The 13,173-nt window shown below is 45.9% G+C and overlaps 1 protein-coding gene across 3 annotated transcripts in view; it reads right to left on the minus strand.

Moving 5' to 3' along the window:
* Slc24a3 (solute carrier family 24 member 3) overlaps positions 1 to 13,173 on the minus strand; it is a 491,099-nt gene that overhangs the window by 197,898 nt on the left and 280,028 nt on the right. The window lies entirely within an intron of this gene.

Below are 13,173 nucleotides of genomic sequence, written 5' to 3' on the forward strand. Positions count from 1 at the left end.
AGATGGCCCTTGGTACCCACATGGGATTAGATCTGGGATCCTCAGAGAGGCTAAAAGCTGTGTACACTTGAGTCTTTATATAAAACATCATGGCATATGCACACAACCCAGGCACATCTTCTGTGTGCTTGGAAGTAGTGATACTTTAGCATCTAGGGAAAAAAAAACACAAGAAAATGCTCAGTACAGACACAATGTTTAAAAAACTATTTATTTTCATTCACCCTTAACTGAACACACGGACTCAGCATTTGTGGAGATGAGGGCTGACATCCATGATGTCCCTGGCCACTTCATCATTATAGTGTCTGGGGTGTCCCCACTGCAATGAAAGCTCAGTGAGGAAGCCTGTGAACTAGGATCTCATCCGGATGTTCACTGACATTCCCACAATCTCATTGCAGTAGGATCGGCATCCTGGTGTACTTTGTTATTTGCACTGGAAAATGTTCTTTTGAGCAGGTCCCATAAGCTTCACTGCATGACCAAAGGGGCCCCACTCCAAGCTGCTCGTCATTTCTGTCCTTGTTTCTGCAGTGGCTGAGGCAAGCACGTCTCAAGAGCCAGAGAAGGCCTTAGACAGCCACAGGTAGGACATCAAGGAACCCTCTGTAGAACCTGGCCGGGCCCTGCCCAGTGTCTGCCACAGCTTGCCGCAGATGGGTGTGGCCAGGTGGCTGCAACAGCACCAAGTGCTTCTCACAGCCCCAGAGGGCAGGAGCCTGAGCCCAGGTGCTGGCAGGGCCAGGCTCTCAGGAAGACCCTCTTCCACGCCTGCAGACAGCTGCCCTCTGACTTGTCCCTAGGGAGCCTGGGAGAGCTCTAATCTCTTTCTCTGCTTCTCAGGGCACTAATCCCATGCTGAGGGCTCCACCCTCAGGATCTCATACAGGATCTCGATCATCTTCCATCAGTGATTCCCCTTTCAAATGCCATCACGTTAGAGATTAGGGCTCAATACGTGGATTTTGGGGGGAGATGGGGACAAGTATGCAGCCTCTAGCGTGTCCTAAAGAACTGGAAAAGAGGAGGTGCTCAGTTTATACAGACACAGAAGTTTGGAGACAGAAAACTCACAATTTACACCTGTAACTGGCTTCAGTTCACAGCATTGGGATGTGGAACAGAAGCGGCACAGGGAGTTCTTGGGCGTGAACTCAGGATGAACTGCCACTGTGACTTGCATTCTGAATCCAGCACGGCAGGCCCCACATGTTGAGACTCCATCACCAACTAGACCATAATGTGTCCCTCTACTCTACCCAGAGGATGCACGCCCTTCTGCTCTTGGTGCTCACATCCACCAGCTACCTCTACCACATCAGAAGCTGCTTTGGTTCATCTGTGAAGGACGCTGTCAGGTGACGCCAGCAGTGTGGATGGTGGCACAGGACGAGCCCCATCACCACATACCAGGATGGCAGCTTCCCTGAGTGACCCGGGACACTCGCCTTCATTGCAGATAGTCAGCCACGTGTGCTGCCAGGGCACACACCGGATTTCACTACGTGCAGCCTTCATGGTTCGGAAGCTTCATGCAAGTTCCTCTTCCCCAAGAAAGGGTCACCTGGGATCAGGGAAGAGTCCTCATCGACAGCTGTGCAGCTTAATCCCAGCGCTGTCACAGCGGGGCTTGGTGACATGTCACTGCTCTCTCTGGGCCTATTGGCCACTCGAATTATACACTCTGAGGTTCTGTCCCCTGCCCCCTCTGGTCCAAGGACACAGGATGACCCAGTGCACACAGCGGCCCCTCAGGTGTATGAGTGGGGTTGAGAACCCTGAGCATGGTGAAGCCCAGGTATGGCCCTACGAGGAGCAAGTCAACTTACTATGCTGGCCCATGGGCCTGGGAAGAGCAGGGAGAGCAGCCAGCTTGTTCCCTGGAGACCACGAAGACCCCACATGGACCCCACCCTCCAGTGCACTGCAGTTTTAGACAGGTGCAGGTGCACATGGGGACAGCATGGAGCCCAGGTGGTGTGTTAGACAGAAAGGCCCTAACATGACGAGGATGACACATAGTGCCCTCCAGGGGGCAGATGGCAACTTCTAATACCAACTCCAAAAGCACTGGGGGCTTTTCTTAAGGTGGCAGCTCAGGTGGTCACTGCCTTTGGGAAGGTGGCATTTCCTGTGGGCAGCTGGTCGTGTTTTACTTGAGACCACAGTGGGGAACCAGGTCCAGGTCCAGATCCCATTCAAATCACGTGGAGCTCAAAGCCCGCATGTGTAGATGTGGTGTTAAACTATTTTGCAGCTACCCTTGCAGTGTTGTGAGGAGCACACAGCATGTCTGTGAAAAACCTGCCACCACTGGGGCAGCTCCCTGGGGCTGCCATCTGGCATGGTGCAGAGGGCGCATGCCCTTTTGCTCCTGATGCTGAAATCCACCAACTACTATCTCCTTGCCTTGCATTGGCCTGTCTTTCACAGGATGTGTTTGGTCATGGGAATTGCATGAATAGCAGGGACCATGTGGCTCAGGTGGCATGCTGGGACAGTTGCATGTGCAGGGAGAATGAGAGTTCCCTCAGATACCTTTGAAATCTCTTGCTGCTTTTCTTTTTAATTTATGTATTTGGTACCATCTCACTACACACCTTGGATTACAGGCCTGTGCCACCAGGTCCAGTTTTGGTGGCTGGCTAGCTGGGTCTGGAGTGGGGCCAGCATAACACGAGGTACTGGGGATTCAACATGGGTCCTTGTGCTTGCCAGGCAAGTGCTTAGTCAGCTGAGCTATCTCCCTGGCCTCTTTCTGTTTTTTCATCCCCTAATTTTCCTTCTGGTTCATCCCATCAGCCCTGCAGCCAGCATCAGCATCAGTGCAGTTCCCATGGAAACCGCAGAGCCCTGAGCAGAGGGAATCCCCATTTCCAAAGCAACAGTAATCAGCAGTCCTGCTTCTGTCTTCTGGCTGTGTTCCTGAAGACCCAGTTGGGCGGGCCTAAACAGAGGTCTGCAGAGAAGGGGAAAGTGCTTTGCTTTATTGCTGAACATGCAGCAGGGCCATTCATACCATCTTTAGATGTACTCACTGCGTGCTTACCCAGCAGCAGCTCAGGACAGGAACAAGCACATCCTAGAGAGGACAGACTGCACCATGTCTGAGCAAAAGGAATCTGGGCTGTCGCAGCCATCAAGAGAGCAGGGTGTCATCCCAGGGCACTCCGCCTGACAAAGCACCTAGTGTAAATCGATTGATTGGTCTCTTGCTATTGCCCCACATGCAGCCCGAATGCTGCCCACCCCTTCCTGCACCAAGGGGTGACTTCACACCTCCCAGACCCTCTCATCAACCTTACTGCTCCTCCCACTGTAACCCCATAAAACTCACTGCCCCCGCTTTCCACGCCTGGAACATTTTAAATTCTGCCAGGTGACTTGTTTAGTGGGCCTCCCACAAGCCCCCCTGATTCTTTTTCTCTAGCCAGACTGCACCACAACAGCACTCATGGATGATTTCTACCCCTACTGCAGTCATATGCTTATTCATGTAGACCTCAGGTCCAGGGAGACTGTGAACTCTCTGAGGAAAAGTCTTGTCATTTGTCTCTGTCAGGGCCCCCCACCAGGCAAGAGGCCACAAGAATGAAATAAATATCAAGCAAGTATCAGTGTACGTAACCACTGAGAGCCTTGCTCTGGGGAGGTGCTTTTTATATAGACAGAATTATTAGCTGAGAAGTGGGGTTGGGAGGGACATTTCAATAAATTCCCAACAACTGGATCCCAACTCTGGCCTCTATTATTTTGGTCACAAGTATTCCTGTTCTTCCTGTCCCAGAGACTTGGAAGGAGTCCTTTCTGCATTCCCTTCATGGTTAGTTGGGATTGTGAAGCTAGTTTAGTGAGTGAAATGTCTGAAGAATGACATGTACCCCAGCTAGCTTTGAAAGTCAGGGCTTAAGTTGCCATCTTGCATTTTCTGATCTTAATAGTCCTCATAACATGGGTCAGGATGGATTTCCCATCAACCTAAATGTTGAGAGACATATCAGGATCCCTAGCCCTCAGTCTGACCTTCTGTACAGGCAAGGTGCATAAAAAGAAAGCTGTCTTTCTAGCCACTGGGATTTGGAGGCTATTTGTTACCCAGCATATCTGACCCTGTCCTGAGTGATGTTTATATGGTCTTTGGTACCCTTGGCCTTCTGCGCATAAGACCTTGGCTAGGAGGATCAGATTTTTGTTGTTTTTCTTCTGCACCAGACTGGGACAAAAATAACATGGTGCAGGTTTTTTAGCCTCTTTGTACCTGGCAAAATGCCCATCATACAACATTCACTCAATGAGTGTTCATTTAGAAATTAACATAATTTTTATGACTGAAGTTCCTTGAACAAAATTATCCACAAGAGAACCTGTATGAAAGTACATGTTGAGCAACTTTATTGGAAATGATTGGGATCTGAAGTGTTTCAAATTTTGGCTTTTCAAAAGAATTTTGCCTAGATATAATGAGACAGCTTAGAGTTGATATGCAAGCCCAAAGGCAACATCCATTTATGTTTCATATGCACGTAGGCTGAAGGTAATTTTATACAGTATTTTAAACTACTTTGTGCATGAAATGAAGTTTCATGGAGTGGAATTTTCTACTTATGCGGCCATGCTAGTGTTTAAAGGGCTTCAGATTGGAGACCATTGTAGATTTCAGATTTTCGGATTAGGGGTGATCAACCTGTATATGTACAACTTAAATTTCTAAGTGTTTTGTCTCTGGAACTGATTGAGAGACATGTCAATGTATGCAAGAAAGCAAGAAGGAGATTATCAGGCAGAAGGAGGATGTGGGGTGTTTTAGGAAACTGTAGGCTACTCCAAGATCATCTTTTGAGTCTGTGCCTGGTTCTAAGGACTATGGCTTCATTACTTTGAAAATTTTATTAACAAATCAATATAGTGCCCCAAAGCACATATTTAGTTATCTCTTACCATGTTCTGGATATCACACTCAGTCCAAGTTATGGAAAGACAAAGCAGGCATGAATGATTGATACTGGTTGCAGGGAAGTTTAAGCCGGGGGCAAGGGTACACATGACATTGCAAAATCATCTGAGGAGTTCAGGATCCTGAATTTAAGGACAGAATTAACTCTTACTGAGTGCTCAAATATATGTTTCTCACATTTTCATTAGCTCTGTATAATAGGAAGCATATCCCCAAATTAATGATAAGAAAACTGAGGCCCAGAGAGGGTAAGAAACCAGCCCAAGTCTACACAGATATCAGTTGAGGAACAGGAATAGAGTGGGATCTGACTCTAGCCTATTCATTCTACCATATTAGAAGGCAGACTCAACCCCCTTTTCAGTACTTAGGGGCATAAAGCCTTCCCCCACAAGAACCAGAAAAGCTCAGATTCTAGTGAACCAATGAATAAAGGGAAGGAAGATCATCAAAATATATCTTTGTGAAGGAGGATATAAAAGCAGGTCATGGTAGAGAAGAACCTTACTCAACTATCAATCACAAGTGCATTGTCAGTCAAATCCATCAAAAAAAGTTGGATCAGTCAAATGCTTGTGAGATAACATTTGCTTACAACAGGGAACCATGGTTTTATAAAAGATTGGAGGTGTGGATTTGGACTCCTCTTTTAGCACTTGTGAGTTCTGTGGCCATGTGAAAATGGCTTTATCTTAGGAATCTTGTTTTCTTAACATGCAAAACAGGAGAATGAAAACAGCACCAGCTCATGTGGTTCGGTGACAACCGTGAGGATGCTTATGAAATACACAAAGCCCACAGCCAGGTAAGTAATTGTCAAGTGGTGGCTTTTCTTGACTTTAAAAAAATACATAGACAAGGCGTGCTTTTTTTTTTTTTCGGTGGAACTGAGGATTGAACTCAGGCCCTTGCTCTTGCCAGGCAAGTGCTTATTCTACTGAGCTATCTCCCTGGCCCCCCACAAGGCATGATTTTAAGGCATCCATACCCTCCCCACTGTGCTGGGGTCCTCCCACTGCCATGTCAAGGATAGACTAGCTTCCACATCTGGTTGGGAGCTTTCTTCAAAGCTGAGCAAGTATGCAGTGCAGGCTGGATGTGCTGGAGGCTTAATACCTCCTGTTCTCCCAACAGAAGCCTTCAAGAAAAGTCTGATGGGAGGTAGTGAACAAGGAATCCAGCTCCCTCTCCACTTGAATAAACCTGAGAAATGATCTCCATGTTAACAATCCCCAGTCATAACTAGCTTCTTTCTGTTCTCTGTCTTACTATCCTACCTCTTGCCTCCTTAACCCAAGACGATCTCCCAGGCATAACCTTCACACTCAGGTTCAGCTCAGAGTCAACTTCTGGCATACTCAGATTCAGGCCAGGTGAACTGAGAATTCTGCCTTCCTGTACCTCTCTGTTTCAACAACAACAACAAAATAGATTGTTTTTCCATCAAAGAACACATTCACATTCAGGTGAATTTTCCCCCAAACAATAGCAATAGTCTCTATGGGCAGTTTTCAGTGAATGTAATTCCACGCATTTACAGAGAAATGATTCGTTCTGCAATTGAGCTATCATTGCGGAGCCAGGCATCCCTGATCATAGGCTGGGAAACTGCCCTTGCTCCTTTTTCATGGTGCTGAAGTTGATCCAACACCCAGAAGAAGCTCCTTGTTTTCCTCTTTAGAGTTCTTTTTTCTCATGTTCGTATTGGCAGGAGATTTGAAACAATCATCCCACAAGCGTTTCTCCTGGAAGAGAACAGGAGTTCTTTGGAACTAAAGAGCCTTGATCGTTAGTTACATCGATGTTTGGCCTGGCAGAACACTGAAATGTAATTTGATGAACTAGAAACATATTTTTGTATCAATAATAAAAAAACCACGACATCAGTGCTGCTCGGGTCTCTGGGCCAGAAGCTACTGTAGAAAGCACAGTGAGCTCATGAGTAACACAACATGCAGGCCCCAAACATGGCAGCGGATAGGAGACCAATCTGGAGCATGCAACTTGCAGTTGTGGCTCCCGTGGGATGATCGAGGCTGCGTCAGTAATGAATTCTCATTAAAGAATATAAAATATTTATGGTAAATATCCCTGTGGTGCTCTGGACTGTATGCCCTTCTTGGATTTCCTTATTCCTCAGAATGTCCCTTGGTGCCAACATCAGAGACAGAATGTTTGAAAGGATGATGCAGGTCCAGGCTAGGTGCCACGCTTCTCATGTTCTTATGTGTCTGAGCTTGCTCCAGAGAAATACAGATTGACAAGCTGATGTAAACAGAAACCTGCTTGATGATTCTATGCAAAGACCCACAATGGTTAGAAAGCATGTGTATTCCCTCAGTACCCTTGGGAAGGATGGGGCTGCATGAAACATTTTCTTAGGGAAAAATAAGCTTAAAATAGTTCTTTTATGTAGTAATTCCCTACCAGGAATGTACATTGGACATTTTTATTCTTTGAGCATTTATTTTACAAAAGACGAAGCGTGCCTGCTAAGTGACTGGAGATTTCCAAAATCAGTGACATTTTAAAATGTTAAATCATAAACTCTCAGAGCTAGAAGTAACCTTTTGTGTTCTCCTGATCTATATATGGGAAGATGGTAGCAGAAAGAATTGGAGAGAGGTGCAAAGATTTCTCTCTGCAGCCTTTGAAAACCTGCTCTGTCCCCCACCACTTTATCCCACGATTGTCCATTTCAGGATAGGACATAGCTCTCATCTTCCACCTCACCAGTGCCCTGGGAATGACTGGCCAAGTCTGAGTGGTGTAAGAGCATCTCAGCCCACGGGCAATGCCTACTATAGTGCTGAGAGTGGGAACGGAGCCATGTGTCTCTTTATTTCTCTCCGCTTAAGTTTTTTATAACAAAATCATAAAATACAAGAATCCCCGGCACTCCTTGGTCCTGGCGACAGTGATCTCCACTGACATTTCCTTTGACCTGTACCTTTTCTAGAATTGAATCTACTTACAAGGTGGGAAACAGATTGAAGGTGTTTCAATATGATTCGCCAAGGATATCAAGTACATTGAAGGCTATAGGTTAGGTTATTGCTGCTCATGAAATACTAGTTTAAAATTTGGTAGTGAATGTCTAACAAAAGTCAAAGCAAGTTTCAGGAAGACAAAATATTGGGCAATTCAGCTGGCAAAATCAAACTTGTCACATTTGCAATTGGTGACCTCTGGACTCTTCCTTGAAGGCCAAATGCACGTTACCTTCAGGAAATTATGTGTCCTTTTATGTTACCACTAATTAGATCTCCTTTGGTCATTTGTGTGTAGTTTTAGATTACAGCACTTAAGAATTTACCAGTTACACTGGAACTCTAAGTGTCGATTTGAACTCAAGATCTTTTTGTTGGATAACTAAGTTTGTGTGTCAAAAATCTAGACTCTAAATATAGTGAAACCATCTTTTAGAAAACATCTGTTACTGAATATGAACAGATACAGGTATTAAGAGAAGACTATAACTAATCCAAAGCAAATACACACACACACACACACACACACACACACACATACATCCATTTCCTGTGGATAACCACTAGGCTCCGTTAATGGTATATTATAAGCTTAAAGGAAAAAAATCTTAGTACCTTTTGCTTTGACAGTGTGATTTGGTCTCAAATCAGGCTTTTAAGGTCTAGACAGAGAGTAAGACTTACACCAGGGAGACATCCTATGAAGATCACTATGTGGTCTTCCAGTTATCAGAGAAGGACTGAGTAGTTTGGAGGCGGTCAGATGAAAGCAGAAGGTTTTAGCATCTACTGGATTAGTGGCCGGTAATTTTTTATTATATATTTGGCTACAGGGATGGAGCACTGAGGACACTAGAATCTGTTGGATTCTTCTGTGGAGTCCTGAATTTTGTTCTAAGAAGAAACTGGAGTATTGGAGGGCTGGCTCTTGTTGTGGCTGTAAGCTTCAGGCTTTGCTGGAATGACAGGAGCATCATCCATCATGGTGGCATTAGGCTTCATCCTAGCAGACCTGTTTCGATGGAGCCCTTAGTCTTGGATGTGGTCCTTGTAGGACTTTAAGGAAAAGTCTAAGCAGTTTCGTAAGCCTATTTAGCTCTGGGAACTCCTCGTGTCCCCACAGTCATTCAGCCTTCCAGCTGTTGTCTCCCTTTGGATTTTTTGGACTTCCCCAAGCATACAGAGTTCAGGAGTCAATCATGGACTTGTGGGATATTGGGTGGATTTCGGGGCTCCTCTCTGTGACTGCTTCCATTCTGATGGTTCCTCCAATTTCTAGCTGCTCTGTGAGCTCCAGAACGTCATCACTGATGCTTCAGCTCAGTAAAATCACTGCTTGAGCTTGAGCTCAAGTCCTCACAGACTGCACCAGGGGGTGCTCCCAAGAGGAAAGTCAACTTCTGGGCTACGCCTCCATGTAACTTCCTTCTGTCAGAGCTTGCATTGTCCCCAGCCTCTGCTTGCTTCACTCAATTCCCAGAGCTCTAACTGTCACTTCTTTATTTTGTGTAGTTCATGACCATACCAAATTGAGTATTAATTCTCTACAATCTACTTTGATTGGAAGTCAACAACCCAGATTATACTCATCGTCATTGTCCGCTGCAAGGAAACTCACAGCAAACCAAATTCAAAGGAAGATTCCCCAAACTTGCTATGAGTCACATTAAGTCTTTGCGGAGCTAATACAGGGTGAAGTAACTTTCTGGCCCAGCAGTAAATAAAGAGCTGGGGAAGATGAAACTTGCTGGGATGGGCTGGCAAGGCGGGACAGAAGGCTGGGAGGTAACCTCATTTCATGCTAAAGTACATGGTACACTGAAGATCCAACTAAAGGAGCACTGAGTACTGCACAAATCTACAGGAAGAGACACTACAGCATCCCAAAGTCCTTGGCTATAAATATCTCAAGGACAAGCCATTCCAAACAAGCAGCTACAGCGGCTTTGATGTCTCCGACAGGTGATGCTAGAGGTGCTTAGGCACAGCTACGAGCTCAGAGGCAAGAGGATACTGGGAACCAGTTACAGCCAATGGAGAAAAATTGTGTTCTATTTTCTTTCTGGAATCAGGAGGCTTGCTTTACATGTTTCCTGACAGAGTCCCATTTTGATCTCCCACGTGAAGCCAGCAAATTGAAATTCACAGCAATAGAAGGTGGGTGTTTCATAAATGCTTTTCAAGTCCAGACAAATTTGTGAAGCTTTATGTAAAGGAAATAAATTCAGGCAGCAAACAAAATTTTTGGCCAAGTGTGGCCGTTACATAAACATGTAAATGTGTTAGTGCTTTTTTTTTTTTTAACAAAGTAAAGGAAAATTATGCCTTGCTCTTGAGTGATTGAGATTGAGATAACAAATGCCACAGTCTGTGTTTAAGGTGAAGAAGACAGAGCAAAACAAAGCAGGAGGAAGTTTTCATGTTGCTACTCTTGCATTACAGAGGGTTCTCCCATTCCAAGGAAGTGACCCTTGGACTTCCCTCAGAGTGCTGGGTCAGTGTCACCTGCTATTGTTGTCCTTGCTGGGATTCTATTTCACTGCAGAGTTCCTGGGGTTAAAAGCAGATGAAAACAAACCCTTACAGCAATCAATGTTAATTATTTTGGACAAAATCATAAAGAGGCAGAGGGAACAACATAAACTCCATGATGTAGTGACCTGGGTCATGGCAGAGGTCACATGACAATGTATGCATTTACTGTCATGAGCCAGGAGACAGCCGAGGCCACATGGGCAAAATGCTGATCAAAGAAACAATCACTCCCTCACCAGCCCCACCACCGAAGAACTGGTTTATCACATCCTTGAAGACACTGGATGGCCGTGCCCTCCAGGCCAGCTGTTGGATTTGAATTTACATAGTGGGTGCAGTAAAGTGACATGACAGATATATAAAGACTGGAGAAAATTTCTTATCATGACTTTCTTTGATCTTTTCTCATGAACATTAAATTTCAGGTCATTTCACATAGATCTATGGAGAAAATCTATTTAAGTAATTATTTTTAAAAATGATCCTTTTGATGTTTGAGCCACTCTTTGAATACAAATAGCCTTTTATTTAATAAGGACCCTAATGTTTAAATTTTCTTGCATCACTCAAATAGAGCCGATCAGACCATCAAACCAATCTGCATAAACATTTCTGATCTCCTAGTTAAGGCTCTGCTGAGGAGTGCAGCACAGGGGCTGCCTAAGCAGCCATCATAGGGGTGCCCAGGCCTGAGAAAGCAGGGCCAGGCCTTGCTGCTTCCAAGGAGGGGCTGCAGCCGGGGACCCCGATGGGAACCTGCAGAGAGTGGCACTGTCTTTCTCTGAGTCCACAGCACAGCAAATCAAATGGCTTCTCGGTGGTTTCAGGTAAATGGCTCTTCCCAAGGATACAGGGTTCCTTTGAGAAAGTCCCAAGTGAGAATGACTCTGATTTCTTTATGATCACAGTTGCATCCTGAGATCGACTTTTCTGGGACACAGATGTGCACACTTTTCACCATCAATTGAATGCGAGAGTCCAGGACAATTGCTACACTGGCGTTGTTGTTTTTAAATCTGCACGGGAGGGTCAACTAAATAGTTTAGTGGATTAAAGCACCTGCTTAGGTATATGTAGGGGCCGGGAGTTTGATCCCCTGACCTGCCTTGCCAGTCCCACCCCCAGGGCATGCTGAGATGGCGACTGAGACTGGGTGTGATGGTGCACGCCTGTAATCCCAGAACTTGGGACGCTGTAAACAGGAGGATCACTACAAGTCTGATCTACTAGTGAGACCCTGTACCCCCTGTACACCCTGTCCTAAATACAAAACAAAACAAACAAATCTGCACAGGGTATTAAGGGAATATACAACACAGATTTGGCCTTGTGGAGTACACAGCTTAGTTGAGGAAGCCAGATTCACACACACACACACACACACACACACACACACTCCTTGAAGGATGACAGAATGTAAGCTATTTCCTAAACCATGTATACGTGTATGTGTTTGTGCACACACATGCACGCATGCCAAGTGTGATACACACACCTGAATGTGTATCCACGTTTATACAAGGATGACCTTATATGCATCCATGTACAAATGCAATGGACTCAATGCTTTCCCTCATGCTGCGCTGCGATCCTAACCCAGGGGTGATGGCCCAAGTAGGAGACGGGCTTCTGGGAGGTGATTATGCAGGAGGGATTGTGAGATCGTGACTGAGAGGCTTCCCTGTACTGTCTCCACACTGTTGGTAGATGCAGAAGAAGCTGGAGAGGTCTCTCCCCTGCACATGGCCACACCATGCCCTGATCTCAGCTTTCCAGCCCCCAGATGGTGAGAAATAAAGTTCTGTTGCTTATAAATTAGCTAATATACAACTCCATGGCAGCAGCAACCAGAGACAAGGCGGCATGCATGCATATTGCATATATCTGCTTCTGGGCAAGCATTGTCACCAAACGTGGTAGCTGAAGGCCATACTAACAGGTTGTTTTCACGTCTCACATTCTGGGTTGGCAAGGCTTGGGCAGGGCTCCCACTCAGCTATTCTGATGGCAGCCATCATGCAGTGGCCGGATCTGGTGCTGCAAAGGTCAGCTTTCTGTGTTAGCCAGTCCAACACCCATGCTGGGGAGGCTCAGCCCTCTGGGCGCTGGGACAGCTGGGGCTCCTAAGCCTCTCTGTTTCTCCATGGCTCTTTCCACATGACTTCTGCAGCATGAGATTTCTCATGTAGTGGCCCAAAGTGACACGCTCGTATCAGACAGAGCCAAGAAGAAGTAAGTGGCCTTTTACAACCTGCCCTGGGCAATCAAGCAGGGCATTTCCATTGCCTTCTGCTAGCTTGGGAGGTTGCTAAATTCTGGCTATTCTATAGAAGAGCAGACTCTATCTCTAGATCTTTAGTGGGAGAAGAGCAAGATTCTGGAAGCCTACGTGGCCCAGGAGTTCTTGCTGCAGCCATTTAGGAAAATGCCCGTCTGTCTCTATCTGAACCAATAACTTTCTCCGTAATTATCCCTGTAACCAACCCATAGCTATGAATACGGATAAGACAGCGAACAGTAGGGTGAGGCTGAGAATAAAGGAAGCCTGGGTGCAGGGCCAGTGGGAAGGGCTGGTAGAGTAAGTCAGGAACAGGTGGAACTCATTCCAGGGCCAGTTCACATGTTACAGAGGAGGGCACCAGTGTAGAGGAAAGCAGAGAGGCAGGTGGAGGCAAGAGGAGCAGGGGCCAC

Source organism: Octodon degus, unplaced genomic scaffold, assembly GCF_000260255.1.
Source record: "Octodon degus isolate 3935 unplaced genomic scaffold, OctDeg1.0 scaffold00073, whole genome shotgun sequence".
Classification (NCBI taxonomy): Eukaryota; Metazoa; Chordata; class Mammalia; order Rodentia; family Octodontidae; genus Octodon; species Octodon degus.